The sequence below is a fragment of the Saimiri boliviensis genome, chromosome 10 (assembly GCF_048565385.1).
Source record: "Saimiri boliviensis isolate mSaiBol1 chromosome 10, mSaiBol1.pri, whole genome shotgun sequence".
In the NCBI taxonomy this organism is placed as follows: domain Eukaryota; kingdom Metazoa; phylum Chordata; class Mammalia; order Primates; family Cebidae; genus Saimiri; species Saimiri boliviensis.
This window is the reverse complement of record NC_133458.1, coordinates 119,926,175-119,953,474: the sequence shown is the minus strand read 5'-3', so window position 1 is coordinate 119,953,474 and position 27,300 is coordinate 119,926,175. Positions and strand designations below refer to the sequence as shown.

The 27,300-nt window shown below is 41.0% G+C and overlaps 1 protein-coding gene across 1 annotated transcript in view; it reads left to right on the top strand.

Moving 5' to 3' along the window:
- Positions 1–27,300, top strand: part of SEPTIN7 (septin 7) — a 162,839-nt gene continuing 135,539 nt past the window's right edge. The window contains exon 1 of the mRNA XM_074379828.1: positions 1–4. The gene's annotated coding sequence lies outside the window, so the exon portion shown is untranslated. The remainder of the gene's footprint in view (positions 5–27,300) is intronic.

Genomic DNA, 27,300 nt, shown 5'->3' with positions numbered 1-27,300 from the left:
AGCTTATGCCTGTAATCCCAGCACTTTGGGAAGCCGAGGCAGTGGATCACCTGAGGTCAGGAGTTCAAGACCAGCCTACCCAAGATGGCAAAACCCTGTCTATACTAAAAATACAAAAAAAAAAAAAAAAAATTAGCCAGGCATGGTGGCAGGCACCTGTAATCCTAGCTACTCTGGAGGCTGAGGTAGGAGATTCACTTGGACTGGGGAGGCGGAGGTTGCAGTGAGCTAAGATCGTGCTGCTGCACTCCAGCCTGGCGACAGAGCAAGACTCCGTCTCGAAGTAATAATAGTACCTACCTCATGAGGTCATTTGTTGAACAAATATTTAGTATACTGTTACTATGTACCAGGCACTATCCTTGAACAGGGGATACAGCAGTGGGCAAACAAAGCTTTGCCCTAGAGCTTACATTCCAGTGGAAAAAGATAGACAACAAAAATAAATACATATCATGTATATATTTAGTTATATATAATTATATATCATGTTAGAAGGGAAAGATCTAGGCAACATTGGGGAGGGCTCTCCTTTAATTTTAAGTTTAAATTTAATTTAATTTATTTATTTTTGAGACAGAGTCTCACTCTGTCACCCAGGCTGGAGTGCACTGGAGCGACTCAGGTCACCGCAACCTCCGCCTTCCAGAGTCAAGCAATTCTCCTGCCTCAGCCTCCCGAGTAGCTGGGATTATAGGCACCCACCACTACACCCAGCTAATTTTTGTACTTTTTAATAGAGACAGGGTTTCTCCATGTTGGCCAGGCTAGTCTTGAACTCCTGACCTCAGGTGATCCATCCATCTCAGCCTCCCAAAAGTGCTGGGATTACAGGCGTGAGCCACTGCACCAGGCCATGCTTTCATTTTAGATGGAGTGACCAAGAACCTGAGTGAGAAGGTGACTCTATGGACATGCAAGTGATAGACGCCAGAGGGACAGCCTTCCAGACAGAGGGAACAGTCTATGCAGAGGCCCTGAGGGAGGAGCAATCCTGAATGTTTGAGGAAAGTGTGTGGCTGGAGCCAACTGAGGGTGGATCAGAGTAGAGGAAAAGGAGGTCAGAGAGTAGGAGACTGGAGGGTTCTGAGCAGAGGAGTGGCATGGCATGACACACATTTTAATAGGATCTCTCTGGCTGCTGGGTTGAGAATACACTTAGGAGGGTAAGGGTAGAGATAAGGAAACCAGTTAGAAAACGACTACCGTGATCCAGGTGAGAGATGATGTGTGCGATGTCCTTACCTTGGCACCTGACATGAAACCAACTCCGCATAAGGATTCCCATTAATGTCCTATTGTAACCGGAATCCACACATGCATAGCTAGCAAAGGAAGAGCTCAGATTTGCTTTCTTTTCTGCATCTTTCTCAACCATCCATCTACTACCAACATTATCACTTTCCTTAATCTTCTTAAACCCCGTGCTTAATATTCTTCCTTCTTTCTTCTCTCTCTGCCTCCTTCTTACTGTTGTCTTCCTTTTATTACTATAATGTCTTTTAGGGCACAATTTTGAAGGTTCGTTTTGAATCTTGACGAGAGAGCAGCAAGGCTTTTGGCCTACGGGTTCCAAGAGTCATATTCCACAAGTCATATCAGAAGGACAGGAAGCAAGGAGGGGTGACAGACATGGAAGGTGCCAGCGAGATGGCTCTGCCATGGAGATTGTGCTGATGCCACAAGCAAAGCGTGTGTGCCCCTGTCATCCACAGGACAAGTCCCTCCAGGCATTTCAGATAATACCTGAAAGAAATGATAAGGCAGGGAATCGGAGGCTGACATTTCTGTTGGATGGACTGGGGATGTGAAGGTCAAAAGGTCATTTTCAGATGAAATCGGGAAGTACAGGGATAATAGAGAAACTACCACCAACAACCCCACACCTACAGCTCCAAAGCATGTGATTCAGAAGAATCCTTGTTGATACTGGCCATCACCTTGTGTCACAATACCAGGTGAGTTGTCACAGTGGAAAGCAGGGGTTTTCCCAGAAGCCATTCTGATAATAGGACTACTAGAAATGACTTAACTAGGCGCACTGGGTGGTATTTTCATGCATTGTGAGGGCTGGACCGTGGGTCTCTCCTTGCAGTCTGTGTGCCAAAGCAGAGTACAAGTCTGAGGTGGAAGGAGTCATGGCGGTACAAGCGTTTAGAAAATTTCTTCCACTCTTTGACCAAGTATCAGTTGAAAGGAGTACTGCTGAAACTGCAACCACAGAGGCATTATGCTTCCAGAAAAATCTCAAGGAAAAATACGACAAGCAACAGTAGTCGCTGTTGGATGGGGTTCTAAAGGAAAGGGTGGAGAGATTCAACCAGTTAGCGTGAAAGTTGGAGATAAAGTTCTTCTCCCAGAATGTGGAGGCACCAAAGTGCCTAGATATTCTAGATGACAAGGATTATTTCCTATTTAGAGATGGTGACATTCTTGGAAAGTACATAGACTGAAATAAGTCACTGTTGAAATGGCATCAACATGAAGCTGCCCATTACACTGAAGTTCTGAAATCTTTCATCACGTAAATAATTTCCCTATCTCTCTTTTATAATAAATGAATGATAACTAATGACAAAAAAGAAATGACTTAACTATACAAAGAAGTGTCTCTTAATCACATAAATATATCCCACTAAAGTCAAACTAAAGACATCCCCAACTCAACTCCCCATTAGCCAGAGCCCCAGGATGCCCTTGGCTACTCTCATCCCCCTGACAAGATGACAAAAGGGAAGTCAGAGGCCTCAAGTAATTGTGATTTAAAATCCCTTTTGCCAATTTTGTGAAAACATCTGACCCAATGTACACACTGCAGAGATCCCTCCCAGGGCCTGGGAAGGGGTTCTGCAAGGGAGAACTCCAGAAACTTAAACTTCTCATGGAAAACCAGCTTTTGCCTAGAACAGAAGTAACTTACCTTCATGGTCAGAGAGCTTATTCTATCATAGGAAGGAGATCTAGTAGGCATTGTTTGTAGCCATCATGTTTTATTCAGCTTAGAAATTGCTAATAATATTACTAGATGATTAATTTATACTGTTTGAATTACTAGATAGTGAGCCAGTTTTTGTAACATTTACACTCCGACTTCTCATTCACTCCTTTTTAATTCACTTGGTCCCAAGCTCATCCATTCAGCAAACATTTATTGAGGGTATGCTTTCTGCTGGCACTGTGCTCAGTTCAAACGGTGAGGAAAGTAAACACAGGCCCTGCCTCCATGGGACACTCAGGAGAGGAGACACATAAGCAAATAATCAGATAGGTATGTAACCACTGGACTAGAGATAAAAAGTTCAGGGTCCTGTGAGAGTAAAACAGGGGGTCCAAACCTAGAGGGGGTGAGAGGAAAGATTGAGATCTGAAGGATTCATTCCTTCAACAATTATTTTTGAGTGCTACCCTTTGCCCAAACAGTGCTAAGGCCTGGAATAAGGTGAGCAAAAGCTGCAGAGTCCCTGTCTTCTGTCTTCCTAGAACTGGAGGAGATGCTGTCAGAGAATCTGATTGCATCTATCTGTAAATTACAACATGAAGAGGGATGCAGGTGCATATGTGAGGATATGTGAGGAGGGTTGGTGCAGGAGGGACAGGCTTTCTAAAGGGGGCCACAGGGTGCTGAGAGCCAGAGGCAGAGTTAAATGGATGAGTGAGAAGATGGGAGGGTGTCTGGGAGTATTCCAGGCAAAAGGAAGTGTGAGCAAGGCCTGGGGATGGGAGAGAGCATGTAGGAGGGAGAAAAAAGAAGAAAAGAGCCCTGCGTGGCTAGGGTGGCTCCAGGTGAGACTACAACTACCTGGGGCTGGATAAATAAGAATGGGCTGGTGTGCCTAAAACTGATAGGAGCACTGGAAAAGTTCAGAGCAGTGGAGAGACATGGCCCAATTGGCATTTAAAGGAAGCACTCTGGCTACAACAAGAATATTGGATTACAAGGGTTGCTTTGGCAGTAACTGCATCCTAATTACTTCCCTCTTTCTCACTTTCTTTTCCGGTGGCCACAGAGATTTAAATAAATGCATGCCAGATACAGAGTTAAAAGCATGCCAACAATGAGTGCTGTATGGTTTAGAGAAGAGCAGAAGAGCACACTGCTTTCAGTCAGGCAGATGCAGATTGGATTGCCTGCCACCGCCAGTGGGCTGGTGGCTCCAGGCAGGTCACTCACCTTCTCTAACACCCACCTCCACCTAGTCTATAAAATGCAGATAATGATGGCTGCTCCACTGAATTGTACGAGCATTGGAAAGGGTGTGTGCAAATTACCTGACATTTGGCAGAACTCAGTACATACCAGCTGTTAATGAGAGTAATTGCAATGTTGTCAAGCTAGTCAGAGGAAGATTTCTAACCAAAAGCTATGCCAGCGAAAGCACTGAGAATACAGTGCAATTTCTCATGTGAAAAAAATGTATATGTATATATAATACATTTATGTAAATACTCAATATTTTTATAGATAGTTGCCTAATGAGATCTTCCTAATACTAGTGTTAGAAAACCAGTTTATATTACTTATGTGATTAAAATATATAGATACACAATGAAGTTGAAAAGTTTTCTCAATGCAGTCTATTGTACAGGAATTGCCCTATATTTGGGCTTTTCCTGTGTACAGTCATGCCCTGGAGGAACTGAACTCATTTCTTAGCATGTCTATCTATCCCCAACATTAGCTTCTCAAGAGTAATTTTATTTATCTCTCTCCAGAGCCCACTACAGAGCCTGGCACTTAGTAGTAGATGCTAATAAAATACTTGCAGAATGGAAAAATAGATAAAGAACAAATGAATAGATTTAATTTGTTAATCTATCAACTATATTTTATGAACCCAAATTAAGATACTTTGCCTGTTATACTGAATATGAGTGTCTTAGAGAGAACTTGGCATGAAATATTTGAAATGCAGACTGTCCTGGAAAATTCAGGGCATGTGATCAGCATATATCCTCAAATAGCTGAACATCTTTTAAAGGAATTGCAACAAATAGCTATAACAGGTTCCACTGTGGGCTTGTGTTACACTTATTTTTGAACATAAAAATTGTTCCAAGTCCTATGTTCGTTGTAGAAGCAACAACCTAGAAGATTTTAAAGGAGTTCTGTTTAACCACGACACAAGGACTCAGGATCAGCTTTTCTCTTATCTTGCTCACTACAATTAGTTGCCTTGATCAGACCTCTACTGGCACAAAAACAGCAAGTGAAACAGCCATACATTTTGTTTGTTAAGCGCAGCTGAGGCTAGCTCAACAGAGTGTCAATTCAAGGGAATAAAATATGCAGCAAAGTTGGGAGAATGGGAACAAAGAATCCAGTATGACAATTTACAGGAGAGCTAAACAAGCTTTCAAAACAGCATCACGAAGGTAAAAAGCCTCAATAGTGTAGAAAAGAGATAAATTGGAAAAGAAAGCTTGAGAGGAGCTGGAAGGACTAGTCTAAAATCAATGAAGAAATTAAGAATTTGTTTTAAAGGAACATTTTTTAAAGTCAGGTTTATTGAAATACAATTTATATACAATAAAATTTATCTTTCAATGTACAGTGCTGAGTTTTGACCATTGCATATAGTTGCATAGTTGCCATCACAGTCAAGACTTGGGAGAGTATATATGTTTTCTAAAACTATATACGTATTATCCAAATGTTTGATAATGAGCTTATATTACCATATAACTAGAAAAAATACTTACATATTATAAATTTGTACTAAAAACATACATACAGAGTCTGATTCCAAAGCCCATTCTCTTTGCTGAGCAAAGAGGAGGGAAGGTAGGGGACACAGTTTAGAAGGAAATAAAAGAAAGACTCCTCTTGGCAACTGGCACCTATTCAGAAATGAGACACCAGAATCAAATTCACCAAAAGACCTGGAGCACAGCTCTGCTGTCTCTAGAGCTCATCACAGTCTAACATTTCCACCTTCAAAAAGCTGTTGAGCACAGATATGCTTCCAAAGTGCTGAAGATGAGACCTGGAGGCCTATCAAGCCCACTGAGACCACTCCAGACCCACAGACCATCACCTAAGCATCTTCCTGTCTCTTCCCACATCTCCAGAAAATCAGGTAGGAACAAGCTAATCGTTATTATGGGCAAGTGAGCGCATGGCAGCTTTTCACTGTACTGAGGAGGCAGGAAAATGACTGAGGAGGCCAAAGCCAAAGGAAACACAGATCAAAATACAGGTCACATTTGAATACGGAAGCAACCCATAGACAGATAGAAAATATTTCCAAAACATATGACATGGAATTCATATCTAGGTTAGGTAAAGAGCTCCTATATCTCAAAAATTAAAAAACAGCAACAACAATTTGGATTGGCTTTAACACAGTTCATTAAGGAAGATACATAAATGGCCCATAACCACTCTAAAAGATGCTCAACATTGTTAATCATTAGGGAAATGCAAATTAAAGCTACAACATGATATTACTTCCCACATTAATGCTAAAATAAAGACACATAACACTAAATGTTGGGAGAACACAGGACAACCTGAACTCTCATGCACCATTGGTGGCGCAACCACTTTGTGAAAAGGTCTGACAATTTTTTATGTGACTAAACACCCACCTGCCCTATGACCCAGCAGTTCTTCTCCTAGGTAGATAGCCAAGAGTTATGAAAGCATTTCTACATAGAGACTTGCACAAAAACCTTCATAGCAGGTTTGATTGCTAAACAGACTAAGGCATACTCATATAATAGAATACTACTCAACAATATAAAGAAACAAATTCCAGTACATGTAACAGTTTGGATGAATCGCGAAAACATGCTGAGTGAAAGAAGGCATATAAAAGCATATACTGTGTGTAGGCCGGGAGTGGTGGCTCAGGCCTGTAATCCCAGAACTTTGGGAGGCCAAGGTGGGTATATCACTTGAGGCCAGGAGTTTAAAACCAACATGGGGAAACCCCATCTCTAGTAAAAATACAAAAATTAGCCTGCCGTGGTGGCACATGCCTATAACCCCAGCTATGCAGGAGAATAGGTCAGGAGAATCTCTTGAATTCAGGAGGCAGAGATTGCAGTGAGCCAAGATTGTGCCACTGCACTCCTACCTGGGTGACACAGCAGGACTCTGTCTTGTGTATATATATACATATATATAAATTGATACTAAAAACATACATACAGAGTCTGATTCCAAAACCCATTCTTTTTGCTGAGCAAAGAGGAGGGAAGGTAGGGGACACAGTTTAGAGAGAAATAAAAGAAAGACTCCTCTTGGCAACTAGCACCTATTCAGAAATATATATATATATATATATATATATATATATATATATATATAGAGAGAGAGAGAGAGAGAGAGAGAGAGAGATTTCATTTATATTAAGTGCTAAAATAGGCAAAACTAATTTATAGTGGGGAAAAAATCAGAATAGTAGTTGTCCCTGACATTATTGGGATGAGAGATGGGATGTGAGGAAACTTTCTGAAATGATAGTAATATTCTGTGTCCTGATAAAGATCTGTGTTACACAAATGTTTCCATTAATCAAAAAAATCATTGAATGGTACCCTTAAGGTATGTGTACTTTGTTGTATGTCAGTTTTACCTCACTAAACAAAAAAGAACTTTATGTAACCAAATATTGAACTCTGGTTAATAATATGCACACTAAAATGTTTAGGGGTGAAGCATATAGATGTTTGTTGCTCCCTTTGAAATATATCAAAAAAATAAGATGGGGCTGGGTGTGGTGGCTCATGCCTGTAATCCTAGCACTTTGGAAGGCCGAGGCGGGCGGATTACTTGAGGTCAGGAGTTCATGACCAGCTGACCAACATGATGAAACCCCATCTCTACCAAAAATACAAAAATTAGCTGGGTGTGGTGGCGGGTGCCTGTAATCCCAGCTACTTGGGAGGCTGAGGTAGGGAGTGAGCCGAGATCGTGCCACTGCATTCCAGCGAGGGCAACAGAGCAAGATTATGTTTCAAAATAAATAAATAAATAAAATAAAATAAGATGGGTTGATGATTGAACAGAGGGACGGCTACATGAATAATTCTGTAAGAAAGCAAGTACAGAGAAAGGTTAATTGCAGGAGGCAGATGGTGGGTATATGGGTATTAACTATAAAATCATTTTATCTCTTCCGAATCATTAAAAAATGTTGGGAAAATAGGTTAAGAGTTAGAAGAAGGAAAACGAAGATCAGATAAAAAATGATGAAGTTGATATTAGAACATAATGAAGAACCACAGATCTGTCTTTGCATTTCTTAGGAGCCAAAACAAACAGAGGGTAAAGGAGGACAGAAGAGGAAGATGAAGACAGAGGAGAGAGAGAAGGGTGAGAGAGCTCAGTTACATGATTAGCAATGCTCCTATGATTTTAAAAGTTGTTCTAGTAAAGCACCACTTTTCCTGATACTAAGTTTTCGTGAAGAGGAGACTGCAGTTCTATTAGGAGAGTTTACAAATTAAACAAGCAAGAAATTCATTTCTCTCTCACATAATGGACCACATTATGGGAAATGCGAATTAAAGCCACAATATGATACTACTGCCCACATGAATGGCTAGAATAAAGGTAAGACTGAAAACACTACATGTTGAGAGAACACAGGACAACCTGAACTCTCATACACTGCTGGTGGTGTGGCCACTTTGTGAAAATGTCTGACACTTTCTTGTGTAATTTGAGGGTGAGCTCTGGGATGGTATGTTTAAGGAACTGCAAGGGAAACGAGGTGATTGGAGCTTTGAAATTCCACAACACAAAAAATTCCTGCAATGATTTTATCCAGGAAGAAAAAATTATATCAAAAGATAGAACCTTAAAAATCTCTGAGAAACATATTCTATCCCCATCTCATTCATCTATGCCAGTGTATCCTGCTAAATTCATTCCTCTCTGAACATATACCATATGCTAGGTACCATAGGGAATGATAATAATAGATTTTTATATCATATTTCAACAATTCTAAGATGTATTTTTTGCACATTTTGATATTTCTGAAATTGGGATAGGTCTTAAATCAATGGCATGTCATAACTGGTAGAATTTTTTTCCTTCTTAATGGTACATAAAATAATTGCACTTCTTAAAAGCAATGACATCTTAGATTTATTAAAACACAATATCTAGTGCTTCATAGTTCAAAGTATTTTCGTCTTATTTGATCCTCACAACAACATATTTTGGAGAGATGGGCAGTTATTCCTATTCTAAACTTAAAAATTGAAATTTGCAGAGACTAAGTGACCTCTCCAAGGTTCTCCTTAGAGACTTTATGATGAAGCCATAACTCTAATCTAAATATACTGTTTTCTCCCAATATCCCACTGAGAACTCCATGGGAAAAAAAAAACACTTGTTTTATTCACTCCTGTGACACCAGAATATAGAACATTCCTTGGGATGTAGCAGGTATTTGACAAATATTTATTGAATGAACGTATTACATTATGGAAGTGAATGAAAGTCAGAAGGGAGAGCGCTCTGTGGGTTGCAGTGAACTGAGAAGTTTAAACAGAGGGTCACTATCCCTCCATCTTTTTTCTGCTCTGGTGAACGTCTCATTAATTACTCAAGTATCTGCTGTTCCATGATGTCTTCCTCAGGTTAAGCCAAACATATTTGTTTCCTAATGACTGGAGAGGCAACCTAGTATAGTACAAAGCATACTAGTTTTTGCCTCAGAAGAGTCCTTCTGATTTTAACCACCTCCTAGCATACAACTTTGGGAGAGACTGAATAACTTTCCTGAGCTTCAATTTTCTTATCTGAAAAAAATTAAGAATAAAACCTAGCAGATTATACGATTGTGAGGCTTAAATGAGACCAGACACATGAACACACCTGGCATGCTCCCTTCTGCCATGCTCCACCTGGACTTGATAAACACTTCAACACATTTTTTTTCTCCCAGAGACTGCAAGTTTCTAAAAGAACTCTATACAGATGAGGGTACCTAGTGGAAATAAATAAATAATAACATAAAAGAACTCTGTTTGTTTCATATCCACGATTCCAGAGCTCAGGAGAGTGCCTGACACATTCTAAGTGCCCTTAAATATTTTCAGAGTTCATTTATTCACTTATTTCATCTTTAAATATGTATCATGTGCCTACTCTGTGCCAGACCTTTTCCTCTTGCTGAGGAGATTGCTACAAATAAAGCTAACAAAAAGCCTTACCCTCATGGAGACAGATGGACAAGACATGGATAAATAAACAATGTATAATGGTAAGTGCCAAGGAAGAACATGAAACAGGGAATGGGGATAAGAGGTATAGAGGCAGGCAGGGGTGGTTTGTTGCAATATTAATTTAGATGTTAAAGAAAAGCCTTATTCATGTGGTGACATTTGAGCAGGGACTTCAAGGAAATTATGGGAAAGCCATACAGATACAGACATATGGGTTAAATTTGAAGAACAATTTAAATATTTGTAGAAAAAAATGAAAAAAAGGTAAATGGAACATTCCAGAATGTGGAAACATTTGACCAAAAAATCTGATGGAATTATGCAGAAAGCTGGCTTGGGCAATATTAAATGGACCAGTCTAGCTGGAGTGCCAGGACTTAGAATATCAGGAAGAGAATTCACATTTCATGTTATAGACAATGGTGAACCATTGAAGACTTTTGAGCAAGATGACATGACAGGAAGCTTCATTTGGTAGAAAAACCTATGCAGGAAGTATCAAAGGAAAAGGATAGCAGTTCTGTTTTAGAGATCTTGAACTTGACATCATAGTATATACACCATGGAATACTACTCAGCCACAAAATGGAATGAAATAATGGCCTTCACAGCAACTTGGATGGAACTGGAGGCCATTATTCTAAGTGAAGTAACTCAGGAATGAAAAATAAAATATCATATGTTCTCACTTATAAATGGGAGCTAAACTATAAGGATGCAAAGCCATATAATGATATAATGATATAATGGACTTTGGTGACTCAGGGGGAAGAGTGTGGGGTAAGAGACAAAAGACCACATATTAGGGCTGGGCACAGTGGCTCACACCTATAATCTCAACACTTTGGGAGGCCAAGGCGGGAGGATCACAAGTCAGGAGTTCAAGACCAGCCTGGCCAACATGGTGAAACCCCCGTCTCTACTACTGACAAAAAATTAGCTGGGCATGGTGGTTTGTGCCTGTAATCCCAGCTACCCAGGAGGCCAAGGCAGGTGAATTGCTTGAACCTGGGAGGCAGAGGTTGCAGTGAGCTGAGATTGCGCCATTGCACTCCAGCCTGGATGACAGGATGAGACTCAGTCTCAAAAAAAAAAAAAAAAAACCCAACACATATTGGGTACAGGGTATACTGCTCAGGTGATGGGTATACTACAATATCAGAAATCACCACTAAATAATTCATACATGTAACCAAAATCACCTGTACTCCAAACACTGTTGAAATTTTTAAAAGTATGCACATTTATTTATTTATTTTTTCTTTTTTGAGGTGGAGTTTCGCTTGTCATCAGCCTGGGGTACATCTTGGCTCACTGCAACCTCTGCCTCCCAGGTTCAAGCAGTTCTCATTCCTCAGCCTCCTGAATAGCTGAGATTACAGGCATGTGCCACCACACTTGGCTAATTTTGTATTTTTAGTAGAGACAGGGTTTCACCATGTTGGTCAGGCTGGTGTTGAACTCCAGACCTTAGGTGATCTGCCTGCCTCTGACTCCCAAAGCGCTGGGATTACAGGCATGACCCATCATGCCCAGCCAAGTATGCACATTTAAAAAATAAAAAAAGAACTGGGCAGACTTGCCTACCTGGTCACTTAGAGTGCTAAACACTTGCTGGCTTCTCCGTGGAGCCTGCCCCAGAAAAAAACAAACAAAAAAAAAACAAAAATAAATTTCAAAAATAAAACAACCACTGAACGTGGTGACTCACGCCTGTAATCCCAGCACTTTGGGAGGCCAAGGCAGGCAGATCACAAGGTCAGGAGTTCAAGACTAGCCTGGCCAACATGGTAAAACCCCGTCTCTACTAAAAATACAAAAATTAGCTGGGCGTGGTGGCAGGCCCCTGTAATCCCAGCTACTCAGGAGACTTAGGCAGGAGATACACTTGAACCCGGGAGGCAGAAGTTGCAGTAAGCCAAGACCACACCATTGAACTCCAGCCTTGGTGACAAAGTGAGACTCGGTCTCTAAATAAATAACCTGCTTGTCAGACAGAAATACAGGCCTAGAGTTAAGAGAGAGACGAGGGCTTAAGATTTGAGAAGCATAGTCCACCTTTAGGTGGGCTGACAGATGATTAAAGTCATCTTCTAAGAATTGCAGACTCTGTATGTGAGCAACAGACCTTGCTAGGATTTCATTTCTAGACTAAGAACTGGTAGATCATTCCCCTTAGGAATTTTCCAAGCTCAGGCCAAGAGTAGACAATCAAAGTCAGCAGTAATGAGAATGATATGCAGAACCTGAGAGGGAGATACGCCAGCAAATTAAGTCCTGTGTAGGAAAAATACCTTGAAAGGTGGGGCGCAATGTGTCCTGGGAAGCTCAGACTCAGGAGAAATCTGCAAAAACATGTATCACGACAGATGCTTCAGCCTCGTGGGAGGACTTTTGTTTAAAAGTGTGCTATGTAAAATGATGTAGACGCCCTACAAAAAGCAACATGCTAATGATTCTTCTTGTCTACAAAAACATACAGACCTTCACATTTGACTCTTCAATCCAACACTAACTGAAGTTATCAAAAAAGAAACAAAAGTGATCTCTTTGTCATTTGGAATGATTTCTCATTTACCCACCAACAAGCAGGTAGGGGGTCTGCGAGTGCTCCAAAACCGAGGAGTGGGGATTGTAAGCTGCAGGGAGAAAGGCTGCGGAAGCCAGATGCATCTTTATATAAGATTTTGGAGTCCTACCGATGTGCTTGTGGCTTTATGACAATGGAAATCTACCACTGAGGAAAGAGAAAAGAAAATGCTATTGAAATAAACTTTGTCCTCACCAACAAAACCTGGAATTCCCACCAGGTGTATTGTGTGCCTATAATTAACTGTTGGCTCTTGGGAGAGAAAGGAACTAAAGGGATGCTTTTAAAGAGAGGGCCTCCTTTACTTGAAATATCTTAGTCCAAAGATCTTTAAATATTTTGCTTACATAACCCCCAAAAGAATGTTGTAAAGCTATGTAACTCCTCACATATTTTAAGTTGACATCCAGCATTTTTCATCATAAGATAAAAATAAGATGATAGACTGTAATTGGGATAAATATTTCATGACAGTATTTGATAAAAGACATTTTAACTTCACAATAAATAGAATACCCCAAATCTGAAAGAAATCGTGTAAAAATTTTATGAGCCAGTTTTATCCAATGTTGCTGAAAAAACTTGCTTGGGTTGCAAGACATTCCAGTTGACTCTAAGAATCAGCATCACTAATTTATATTGTTCAGCTGTTCCAAATTCAGAGCTTTCCCTGCAAAGACCAATTATTTCATTTCTAATGACAAGCTTTATCCTTAACAGAAATAGGTATAGGATAGACAAATATAAAAACCCCTATGGATGTAAGGTAACTTGATTAACAATAACTAAAGATGTCTCCAGCCAACCAATATTTTGTTCTTTTTTTTTTTTACTTCTATATGTATCCACAAAAAATAAAAACCTTTTCCTAAACAGCCCAAATAACACTGCCACACAACAAAAATATCTAGTCCAGATTAAAGTGTCTCACGTATCCTTATGGCTGGTTTTTCTAATCTAGGATTAAATCCTGGGTCATATACTGCATCTTGTTGTCATATCCCATAATTCTCTTTTAATCTAGAACATGCATTCTTAATACGGGGGGTGGTGAGGAGTAATACTATCCCCTAGGGAGTGAAAACTGGTTCTTGAGGAATGAAAAAAAAATTGCACTCTTTTTTATGTACACAGCATACATATACGTATAGTGCCTAACCTGTATGTGTCCAGCATATACACGTATAGCTGTGGTATTTTCATGATTAAGAAAAACGTCTAAACAGTCTCCTTTTAAATGTATGGGGTGCAATAATGAAGAGAGATTGAGAAATACTGGTCTAGAATAATCCTTCTTTTGCTTTTGTTTGTTTGTTTTGAGACGGAGTCTCGCACTGTCGAGCAAGGTCATGCTCTTCTTTGGGCAGCCCCAGCCAATAACTGAAAAAAGCTGGTGTACATGGGCTTGGCCATTTCCACCCAACATGAGAACTTCTAAGAGGCAACCTTGGCTCTGGAGCTCCCCCACCGAGCTAGCCAACTTTGTGGGGTCTGCATTTCAGTCGAACGACTCCAGCTGCTTAACCCTGCTCTCTCCCTCTTTTCCCAGATGTCACTCCCCAATAAAGCATTTGTATTCCTAACTCTCAGCATCTTCTTCCTGGAGAACCAAACTGGTACAGTGAGGGCAAGCACGGGCTTATAGATCAGTGTTAGGAAACAGTAGACAGGAGATGGAAGATCTAGGAAATGATCTCCTTAAAATTTTCTGTAAAGTCTTCACTTACCAAAGAGGTAGGGAACCGGTCAGGGTTCAATTAGAGAAGCAGAATACAAGGAGATAGATAGGTAGGTAGGTAGATAATTAGATAGATAGATAGACATAGTAGGGCATTTATTATAGGGATTTGATCTTGTTCACTTGGGGGAGCTTGTTACATAGTTAATGTGAGGCCGTTGCATCTGTGTTTGATACTGAAGCCTGAAATCCTCAGAGAAGACATTTGGGAAAGAGAGATGTCTGTGAAGTGCAGGAAACAAAAGCAAACTGGAACTCACAAGGTTAGATTGGAATTTGCGTCCGGATCCTACTGCCTTCAAGCTGCCAACTGCAATGATCAGGTACTCTGTAGGAGAAGCTGGTGTCCTTCATCATGGAGCTCAGGACATGTTGGGTCTGGGAGGCAGAGAGGCTGGAGAAGCTGCAGGCGTGGCTACTGCAACGCAAGCCGACAGGTAAGGGACAACATGATGAGATGCAACGTCACCTGTGGCTGCAACAACCTTTCAGGTGTGAAAAATGTATGCTGCTTCACTGCGTGGCTTTTGCTTTCTAAATCCCACACAAGGCTAGGGACGGTGGCTCACGCCTACAATCCCAGCACTTTGAGAGGCTGAGGCAGCGAAGGGAATTCTGGGTGCCACCGTTTCAGTTTAGCTGAGTTGATATACTAATCCACCAAATAGGAATTTCCATATCCTGTTTAAGAATCACTGACTTAAATCACCAAGGACTAGAGAGCCCTTCTGAAAGTTGTGCTTGGGAGTTTAGAATTAAATGTACGGCTTGTTGCATATCCTGAGAGGGAAGCCTTCAGTCTTACAGCCCTGGGTTTGAGGGGCTGACGGCTGCTAACCCCTGAATTTCAAGGTCCTCATCCATAAAGGGGCTGATAATACCTACTTTGCAGGATTCTGTGAGGATTATATTGTGGCAGCACACACAAAGTCCAGATACACAGTGCCTAATAAATGGGAACTATTATTTCAGGTGTGTCTTATAGCTTCCAGGTTAATACAATCACGTTGAGATTTCAGATCTGCTGAATCTTTAGAGGCTTATACAAGCCAAAGACTGGCTAAGCCAAAGGTTAGAACTCACAGAACCATCAGCTTACACCCCCTAAAACCAGAGTTTTCCATGTCCTTGAGTTGAGCGAGTAGGAGGGAAAAACCTGAGAGTTTCAATTGGTTAGCCTCTGATTGATGAACGCCATCAATAGTTGCAGGCTGGAGGCAGCAGTCAATAAAAAACCATGCTTCACGCTGCTATGGCAGTTCAGCATTTCCTAAAGGCAGATGCCTCCTTCCTGGTCCTTCACGCCTCAAAGAGTTGGAATCGACCTGATAATCATGGAGGCAAATAAAGTTGTGAAGGATGGAAAAGGGCCATTTCTGTCCTGTCATAATTTGATTCTCTCCACCCCCTCCTCTCTTATGCAAATATATAACTTAAGGGCCAAAAATATACTTCATGATAAGAATGCACTTGATCCTGAATTAGTCAAGACTGGGGTTGCAAGAAACAGAAACCCAAGTTGAGCCAGTTATAAACAAAGAAACAAATAAGAAAGAAAGAGTCCGGGCACGGTGGCTCACACCTGTAATCCCAGCATGTTGGGAGGCTGAGAAGGGCAGATCACCTGAGGTCGGGAGTTCGAGACCAGCCTGACTAACATGGAGAAACCCTATCTTTACTAAAAGTACAAAATTATCCAGGCATGGTGGTGCATGCCTGTAATCCCAGCTATTCAGGAGGCTGAGGCAGGAGAATAACTTGAACCTGGGAGGGTTGCAGTGAGCCGAGATCATGCCATTGTACTCCAGACTGAGCAACAAGAATGAAACTCCATCTCAAGAAAAAATAAATAAATAAAATTAAAAAATAAAAATAAGAAATAGAAGGAAGAAAGGAAGGATGGAGTAAGGTTATAATTTTTAAGTATTTAAGTATTTGTTTTTTAATTTTACTTTTACTGATATATAACATGTACACATTTTGGGGGTACTATGACAATTTAAAACATTCATATACTTTGTAAAGATAAAATCAGTGTAATTGAGATTCTCATCACATTAAACATTTGTCTTTATGCTAGAAACATTCTAATTCTTCTCTTTCAGCTATATTAAAATATACAATAGATTATTGTAAACTATAGTCATACTACTGATCTATCAAATACCAGGTCTTATTTATTCTATCATACTGGATATATGTACCCATTAATCAACCTCTCTTCACCCCTCCTCCCCCATAAGGTTACAATTTATTGTGTGTGTGTGTGTGTGTTGGTTTTTCTTTTTTTCTTTCTTTTTTTTTTTTTTTTTTGAGACAGTCTCATTCTGCCACCAGGCTGGAGTGCAGTGGCGCAATCTTGGCTCACTGCAACCTCCACCTCCCAGATTTAAGCAATTCCCCTGCACCAGCCTCCCAAGTATCCGGGACTATAGGTGTGCACCACCACCCCCAGCTAATTTGTTGTATTTTAGTAGAGACGGGGTTTCACCATGTTGGCCAGGATGGGCTCGATCTTCTGACTTTGTGATCTGCCCACCTCGGCTTCCCAATGTGCTGGGATTACAGGCATGAGCCACCATGTCAGGCCATGATTTATTGCATATTTGGCACAATTTGTGTGTAGTTGTAGTCTAGGGGAAGTAGACCTTGTAGACCTTGGGAGGGATTGCAGTACAGTCAGATCTCTCTCTCTCTCTCTCTCTCTCTCTCTCTCTCTCTCGTGCACGCGTGCGCGCGCTCTTTCTCTCTCCCTGTCATTCTCGCTCTCTCGCTCTCTTGCTCTCATTCTCTGCTCTGCTTTTCTCTTGCAAGTGATGCATTCCTGCATTCTTTCCTACTACAGATGAGCTTGCTCATCTTGCTGTGGAGAGGAAGTCAGAGCATGGTTCAGACATGTGCTGGTTTTGTGATCTCTGTCTACTAACATCAGAGAAGAAAGCTTCCTTTTCCCAAAGCCTACATATAAATTCTCAGGGACAGGCTCTTATTGGCTGAGTTTGATGAGCCAACTGGGTGATGACTATGCCTGATCAAGCCTGGATCTCATACTCACCCCGTAGACTGAAGACTGGTTTGGAAGTCCACTAAACCTCAGGAGAAGAGGTAGATCCTTTCTCTCCAATAAAATAAGGTGTTGTATTGGAAGACAAGTGGGGGAGGAGCTGCTGAACAGACCCAATCCACAGGTGTCCATCACAGACGCTTCATATCTCAAGATTTTGTTTTGTTTTCCGACAAAAGTCTCTGAAAACAGAGGACTCTTACAATTGCAAAAGAAAAACTCTTTGTTGGCAGGAAGAGGAGAATGTGTACAGATGGCAGGAGCTGGGTAAACAGGCTGTCATCAAAACTCTCTTGGAGAGTGCATCATCTGCTCATGACATCAAGTACTGAATCACCATATGACTCTCATATCTACTCCTCCCACCTCTAACCCTCAGGAGATAAGAGTAGTACCTACCTCACAGAGCTTCTCTGAGAACTATTTGAGTGAATGCAAGTAAAACACACAGTACAAAGCCTAATGCATAGAAACATAGAAAGCCTTTTTTTTTTTTTTTTTTTTTTTTCCAAGCAATTCCTCTGCCTCAGCCTCCCAAGTAGCTGGGATTACAGGCACATGCCACCACACCCAATTAATTTTTGTATTTTACTTTAGTAGAGACGGGGTTTCACCATGTCGGCCAAGATGGTCTTGATCTCCTGACCTCAAGTGATGTGCCTGCCTTGGCTTCCCAAAGTGCTGGGATTACAGATGTGAGCCACCACACCCAGCCAAAATCTTTTTTATAAATAAAAATAATTGCATATATTCATGTACTATGCCAGTCCCCAGGACACACTGAGGGCTATTTGCTGCAAATAACTGTTAACACTCTGCTTTGGATTATTTTTCTGGCACCAGGAGACCCATTTGGAGAGTTAATGCCCCTCAAATAAATTCTCAATTGACAAGAATTAGCGGATAAATACTTCGACTTCCTCATCCCTGGGCAGGACTACTTTGAGACCTCTTCTACACTCTCGCAGCGTCTCCGGCATGACTGCTCTCCAACTGATTCCTTTGAGAACATGCCTTTTATCTTTTTGCTTCCTTTCTTTCCCTGTCTTACTGCCCCATTCTCCTACCAGTGTTTCCTGAAGTCATCTCCTCAATAAGTGGTTTGCATTTAAATCCTCATCTCAGGATCTACCTTAAACTAGGACAATAAGATGTATGAAAGAATGTGCACCCGATTGTCTGCCATCATTATCGTGTGACTGGTAGGATTTGTGTAAGTTATTATCCTTTTTGTTATCTGTATTTAAAGCATTTCCACAATGAGCACAGATAGCAGCTAACTGATTATTGAAGCAATCTAATCTTAAGCCAGATTTTTAATCTCTGCAGGACCAGACCAACTTTTTCTTCTACCTGCTTCCAACTCTGTATTCCCAACAAATAAGTCTTCTTACTTTTGGACCCACTAAGTCCTTTCCTAGCTCCAGGCCTCTACACATACTTGACCCAGCATTTTCCATTACTCTTATCTCTTCCACAAGGCCTTCCCTGATTCACTCAGCCCATGATGCCAGTTTATTTCTTCTACATATCATTTAACAGGCACTATCAGTTCTTCCCATAACCTGCATTACTTTAAAGAGATGTGTATGTAAAGTACTTCTTTGCCATATGGGTCTCTCAAGTTTCTAGAATATTTGGATCAACCATAGAGCCACTTTCCATGTAAAAATGGTGTTACATCGATTCAAGATAAAACGCTCCCCCCAAAATTATTCAAGATAATATCTGAGCAGCATCTGCTGTTTCAGTCTTTAACAAAGGGTCTTTTTACAGGACAGCAGCAGTGGGGAGGAGAACTGGAGAGAAACAGAAGCTGCCTCTGATGCACTGATCCCACCACCCATAAATGATCTTTTCATGAGCCAATAAGGAGAAAAGGAAAGACAAAAAGCATTCTTGACTTAGGAATGGAATAGTCGCTCCTCTTCGGTGTCTGATTCAGTTATTTAGAATGGCTTTCTTATGGCTGGGCCTCTTGTGAATTATGAGTCTCTCTCTCTCTTTCTTCCCCCCAGGCTTCATATTAAAGACAAGACACAGCTGTCAGGGCCTCCAGAGATTTCCCAGCAGTCCACTTTGGTGAAATAAAATACCATGTTATGCTGGAAAACTAGCTTGTCCTTTCTGCACATGAGCTGTGCTATTCTCATGGTGAAGATAAAGGATCCCAGGCCCTGAACACTTACTGCTTCTCTTGCGATTTGTGGCATAATCTTCTAGATAGTACTTGATTTTGTGTGTATGTTCCAGCTTCCTCGCATGATACTGATAATTATCTTCTAAAGGGATTGGATGTGTTTGTATAATACATGTATACTACTCCTTCTTGAAATACTGTCTTGAAGGAGAGCATTTGGTTACCATTAAAGCAACTCTTTTGCTTCCAAGTGGTAAGAAGGTCTGTGGCCCTGGTGCCACAGATGACTTGGGATGTTGACAGAGTTGTGATCGTCCCTGTAGGCATCTTTTATGTCATTACTACCAGAAGGATTGCATTATACCAATGGGCTGAGGTTCATACATAATGATTGGTTGAACTGCTTCTGATGTTGCAATCTCAGCTTTATCTGCCTCAGAGTAAATAGAGCCAGCTGAAATAGGTCTGTAACCCTGCAGGGGGTTTGGAGTATACAAGTAAAATGTTGGGAAGGTGTCTAATCGGAGACTGTTTTTAGTTAAATGGTTTACACCCTAGTAGAGACCAAGAGAGAAGGCACACGTGATGCTCCATGCTCCTATTTTGATTTCAGTCTTCAAATAATAGTACGAATTTCAAATCCCAGCAAAGGCTTACATAAACCTATGGTAAAGGAGAAGTATCTCAGAAACTGAAAAGTTCTCCTTACTGATGACAGGAGCTCTCCAGGTGTTGACAGACAGCCCTCCTCACACATTCCTTTCTCCCTCTCCCATTTTATCCTAATCATAAACTAGCAAATAGGATAAAGGAAGACACCTCTCCCTATTGGATATACCTGTGTTCAGAAATCTTTGCCAAACTAAAATAATCAGAATCCAATTTCTAAGAATCCAGTTTCTTTCTTTTTTTCTTTCTTTCTTTCTTTTTTTTTTTTTTTTTTTTTTTGAGACGGAGTTTCGCTCTTGTTACCCAGGCTGGAGTGCAATGGCGCAATCTCGGCTCACCGCAACCTCTGCCTCCTGGGTTCAGGCAATTCTCCTGCCTCAGCCTCCTGAGTAGCTGGGATTACAGGCACGCACCACCACGCCCAGCTAACTTTTTGTATTTTTAGTAGAGACGGGGTTTCACCTTGTTGACCAGGATGGTCTCGATCTCTTGACCTTGTGATCCACCCGCCTCGGCCTCCCAAAGTGCTGGGATTACAGGCTTGAGCCACGGCGCCCGGCCGGATGCCAGTTTATTTCTAACCTAACTATCTGCAAGATATACATGGGAGGGTAGGTAAGGATCTAATTAGTGATACAAATGTCATTTGCATAGTCCATCAGACAAACAGATTCCTTTGGGAGTACACAAATAAAATCCCAAACAGTAGAATTTACCAACTGAGGAATAAAGATAGAGTCTTGTTTATTTTCTATATTTTTATGCAATAGGTAGGTGCTCAGTAAATATAGTTGGGTTGGATTATTAAATTAAAAACATCCATGCCCACTTTGAAGAAAATAATCTGAAAGGAAATTATCAAATGCCATGAATATGTAAATTATACCTTGACCCACTTTTCTGCTTCTCAATTGTGAGGCCAAAATGCCTTCCAAGTATAACTCACTAATTTTTACAAGTTGTAATAGTACCTGAAGGAAGGGAAATAGCAATTGCCATTATCCCATTTTACAGATACAAGAACTGAAGTACAAGCTGCTCAGCCAGGAATGGTGACTCTGTAAGAGTCAGAGTAAAACAATATAAGACTGGGACAGAGGGAGCAGAAATGCTGCCTAGAATTTACTTCGAGGCTCCTATTCTTTCTCCTTGCCTCTTTGACCAGATAAAATCCTAGGAACCCATGGCTTTGCACTCTCATACACCAGGAGAAGCTTCCCCTGCCCATCACAAGGGCAGAGCAAACAGCCAAGTGGCAGAACTCACGTATAGCAGGGGCTCTGTTTTGCTTACCATGAGGGGCCCACCTTCACCCCCATTCCCCAGTGCCTACCTAATTCAGTACTTGCATTGGCCCTAGCAAACAAGGGTCAAATGACAGGATGAATCAATGAAGGAATCAAAATTGTGATTCCCATTTTTGGTGTTCAACCCATTAAATCAATGTTTCTTAAAACAAGCTGGTCACGGTGGCTCATGCCTATAATCCCAGGGGCTCGGGAGGATGAAGCAAGAGGATATCTTGAGGCCAGGAGTTTGAGACCAGCCTCAGTAACATAGAGAGCCCCTGTCTCTACAAAAATTAAAAAGAAAAACATTAGTCAGTCTGGTAGTCTCAGCTCCTCTGGAGTTTGAGTCAGGAGGATTGCTTGGGCCCAGAAGTTTGAGGCTGCTTTGATTGCTGCCCTGCACTCCAGCCTGGGTAACAGAGTGAGACCCTGTTTCCAAAAAAAAAAAAAGAAAGAAAAAGAAAAAAGTCTTAAGACATTATAGTCTACCACTTTAGAAGAGAAAATGCCCAATAGCATCCCTTATCTGCAATCATTCCTGCAGAAACAGCAAAAAGACTCTTTCCACATTTCAAGGAACCACAGGCATCTGGTTCTAGTGATGCTCCTTTCTAATAAAACAAATACTCCTTGTCGGGCACGGTGGCTCACACCCATAATCACAGCACTTTGGGAGGCCAAGGTGGGCGGATCACCTCAGGTCAGGAGTTCGAGACCAGCCTGACCAACATGGAGAAATCCTGTCTCTACTAAAAATACAAAAATTTGCTGGGGTGGTGGCAGGTGCCTGTAATCTCAGCTACTAGGGAGGCTAAGGTAGGAGAATTGCTTGAACTTAGAAGGCGGAGGTTGCAGTGAGCTGAGATCACCCCATTGCCCTCCAGCCTGGGTGACAAGAGTGAAACTGTGTCTCAAAAAAAAAAAAAAAAAATACTCCCTAAGTAGATATATAAATAATCAAACATAAACAAATACCATATATGGGGAAAGGTCTTCCATATTATTTGAAATAAGGAAGTTATAAAAGAGCACATTCTCTGAGCTAAGGGCTATTAACTGTACTATCTCGTTTGATCCTCATAAAAACCTTGTGAGGTAGATAGTCTTTTTACTCCTTTTGTTTTTGAGATGGGGTCTCTATCACCCAGGATGGAGTGCAGTGGCATGATCTTGGCTCACAGTAGCCTCGAACTCCTGACCTCAAACAATCCTCCGACCACAGGGTCCTAAGTAGCTGGGACCAGTGGTGCATGCCTGGCTAAATTTTTGTTTTTTTTTTTTTTTTTTTTTTTTTTTTTTGCAGAGACAGGGGTTCTCCGTGTTGCTCAGGTTGGTCTTGAACTCCTGAACTCTAACAATCTGCCCACTTCAGCCTCCCAAAGTGCTTGGATTACAGCCATGAGCCACTGCACCTGGCCTCTTTTTATTCTTATTTTACAGATGAAGAAACTGATACTTAGGTTAAGAAACTTGCCCAGAATCACACAGCTTGAAAAATATTTAAAACCAAATCTGTTTGAATTCAGAACATGGCATTTTACTCCTCTCTCTGACTCCTGCTTCCACTCTGGCTTCTTGTATCCTTTTCCCCTCTCTCCCTTCTCCTTTGCCTCAATTTCTGTATCTCTCTCTGTCTCTCTCTCCCTCTGTCTCTCTGTCTCCTTTACCATATAAGTTTATGCATAGCTTTCTTCACATTCTCCAGGGTTTCCATAACCCACAAAACTTTCATTGCCGGGAAGCTTTGCCAGGCCAGCAGGGTGTCTGATATTCCCGCTACGAAGCTACTAACTAAGGTCACTGCCCTGCTACCGGGCATGCCCCACACTCACACATTCTGCCAAGCTAGAACTGTAAATGCATTTCGTCACTTGGACGTGAAAATGGCAATTATAAAAGCAGTATTTGGACATGGCTTCCGCTTAGATACTGGTCAACTCATTTGTATAAACATGTGCTATCAATATAAATAATTTGCATCAGAGAGGTACTTGTGTTCTTCTGTAGAAACATTCTTCATGCTCCAAAAATTGCATAAGCAAAACATTATCCAGGTAGCAGTTGAACTTCCTTTGATTCAACACGTAGATACATACCTCATAGCTAACATTTGAGTAATGACTGTACGCACATGCCCACTGGTTCACATCCAGAATCTCATTTAACCAAGGCTTACGAGGTTAAATGACAGCCCAATTGTCACTTACTAAGTTGCAGAGCCAGTTCTCCAATAAAGCTGGGCCTGTCAGGGTCTAAGTTCTCAACCCCTTCTGCTCTCAGTGACAAATATTGGGCCATCTCTGTGGAAGATAAAAATGAAATGGCTCAGTCAAGCAACGTAGAATCCAGTAGCAAACATTTTTTTAAAAGGTTTACAAACATAGTAATAAAGGATAGAGTGCAACCTAATATTACCTTCGCATCCAACAAATAAGTAGTACTGATATCTCAGAGAGAGCAGACATTTAATTTGTGAGGGATGCTTTTTAAAAGAACTTAGAGAAAAGAGGAAACCATAAAGTATATTCAGAGGCAGGCAACTCTCCACAAACAATCACTTCCGTAGAGTCGAGTTGAGACTGAGTTGAGGTTGACGGGGTAAAAGTACAGAAAGTCAGTGGTGGGGGTGGGTTCAAAACTTGTATGTACATCTGGAGATAAAGAGGTCAGAAGGGCTGGGGAAAGATTAGAGTTAATGACCCAGAGGGACTAGAAAGCCTCTGGCAGTAAGTAACCCCCTGACACCAGTGAGCGGCTCCTGCAATCAGAACAGCACAGACACTGGGAAGTCGAAAATTAACCATTACTAAATATGACAGGACTTTTGAAGACCAAGACTCCTTCTTGCTTTATTTATTTATTTAATTTATTGCTATAAATTGTTTACTTAATACACTGTAGTTCTTAGGATGTGCATACTGTTAACTTATCATCAGGTTGAGAGAGAAAAATGCAAATTAAACATCACCCACAAATTAAAGTTCTGTTCTCTTTAAGAAGTCATTACTATTCCTTACCTGTTGGACTGAGAATGTAATATTAGGTTGTATTCTGTCCCTTACTGTTCAATTTGTAAAGTTTGTATACAAAAAGAGAAGAATCTCCCAAACTTGTTTTCTTTTAGATACTTGACTGGAGGGGTGGGGAAGGAGTCAATGCCAGTAATTGATGGCCAATTTTTTTTTAGACAGAGTCTTGCTCTGTCACCCAGGCTGGAGTGTAATGGCATGGTCTTGGCTCATTGCAACCTCCACCTCCTGAGTTCAAGCAATTCTTCTGCTTCAGCCTCCTAAGTAGCTGGGATTACAGGCACATGCCACCTCGCCTGGCTAATTTTTTTTATTTTGAGTAGACATAGGGTTTCACCATTTTGGCCAGGCTGGTCTCGAACTCCTGACCTCAGGTGATCTGCCCACTTTGGCCTCCCAAAGTGCTGGGATTACATGTGTGAGCCGCTACACCCCAGCCTTGATCACCATTTTTGAAGGGTTGAAATCATGCTATCATCATCTAATTTCCAACAGTTTTTAAATGACCACAAACTCCAGTCACAATAGCAATGGAGTGGTCTCTCCACCAAACTTCTCCTTTTAATAAATGTCTATTCATCTTTACTTTCAAACATATTTTTAAAATTTGGGGGCTGGATGTGGTGGCTCACGCCTGTAACATTATCCCAGCACTTTGAGAGGCCAAGGAGGACAGATCACTTGAGGTCAGGAGTTCGAGACCAACCTGGCCAACATGATGAAACCCCTTCTCTACTCAAAAAAAAAATACAAAAATTAATCAGGCATGATGGCACACACCTGTATTCCCAGCTACTCAGGAAGCTGAGGCAGGAGACTCGCTTGAACCCAGGAGGAGGAGGTTGCAGTGAGCCGAGATCACACCACTTCACTCCAGCCTGGGCAACAGAGTGAGACTTCATCTCAAAAAAAAAAAAAAAAAAAAAAAAAAAAAAAAAAAAAAGTGGAAGAATGCAGAGCCAGAGGGTTCAGTAGCTTGGTGGAAGAGTTGTAAGGCTTGACTCCCTTTGGTAAGTGTTCATCAAAGACTGTTTTTTCCAAATGAAGAAATGTATTCAGCTCCTTTGCTGCCTGCAGTCACATCTCCTAGTTGAGGTGCTGAAGGAATGGTAAAAGCTGTAATACAAGTATTTCTCAGAAAAAAAGAAATTCATTTCTACTCCATTTGTCCTTTAAGGGTTATCTGATTGCAATAATCTTTTTCCAAAAAATCTTGCTAGAACTTGCGAAGTTCGAATAGAAATTAGTATGGAGCAATCAGGCAATGTCAACTACAAGAGGGGAAAAATGAAGAGTCTTGACTTTGAAAAGTATTTACATACATTCCAGAGCATTCTAAACACATGAAGAATAAACTTAGCAGGATAAGGCATTCCATGCCTAAAACTGTGTCTTTGAAAGCAGGATCTGAGTGGAAAAAAATAAGTGATGTTATTAATATATAGGGAGGAACAGAACAGAAATTGAAGGCTCAAATGAAGTGTTCATGGAAGATTCGTGAGAGAGAAGGGCAAACATACACCAAGTAGACACTTCTCCTAGGGACATGCTTTGCAATTTGAGCATTTTTGAGCTTGCAATGGAATTTTAAAGCCATCCAGAAACAACAGATGTTTGAACCCAAATGATCCAATGTCTTGATGCCAAAATTAGTGCTCTGAAGAGGAACGTTAGAGTCGGAGCATATGAAGAATCACTTCAGTAACTCTTCTCTGAAACAACAGTTGAAAGATTTATTCTATGGCTTACTGACCTACCCTTTTATCTGTGCTCATTTATATTTGAAGTGATAAAAATCTTGGTCAAATGGGAGTATTAATAACAAAAATCTAAGTCTCTTTTCTAGGTCGGACTTCAATCTCTTCTCTCTCCTCTTTGAGCATTCTATCTCAAAACTGAATTATGAAATCAGGAGGAGGGCCCTTCTGAACATTATTTATTCCCAAACTTTTGCCTATGAAAACCAATCATAGATTATGGCTGTACCTACATAGCACAGAATTATCTAGCTAATTTAATAGCTGTTAGCAGCCAAGCCAGGTATTGTGAGCAAGCAAACAAAGACCAATCAACACCAACTCCCACCAACAATAAATAAGCAAGCTGCATTTTGTAAGCTACTTTTTTTCCAGATTAAATCGGCAATTGATAAGTGCTAAATCTTGATTTTATTTTTATTTTTATTTTTGAGACAAGGTCATGCTCTGTTACCCAGGCTGAAGTGCTGGTGTGATCATGGCTGACTGCAACTCATATCTCCAGAGGGCAAGCACTCCTCCCACCCCAGCCTTCCAAGTAGCTGGGACCACAGGGTGTACCATCATGCTTGGCTAATTTTGTATTTTTTGTAGAGACAGGGTCTCCCTATGTTGCCCAGACTGGTCTTGAACTCCTGGGCTCAAGCAATCTTCCTGCCTTGGCTTCCCAAAGTGCTGGAATTACAGGCATGAACCACCATGCCTGGCTTGCTTTACTTGATTTAAAATGACATGTCATTATAACCACAGAAGTTTGAATAAAGAAATTTTAAAAAAGAAATAATTTTTAAAAATGACATGTCATTTAATCCTGACACAAGAATGTTGTTTCTTCATTA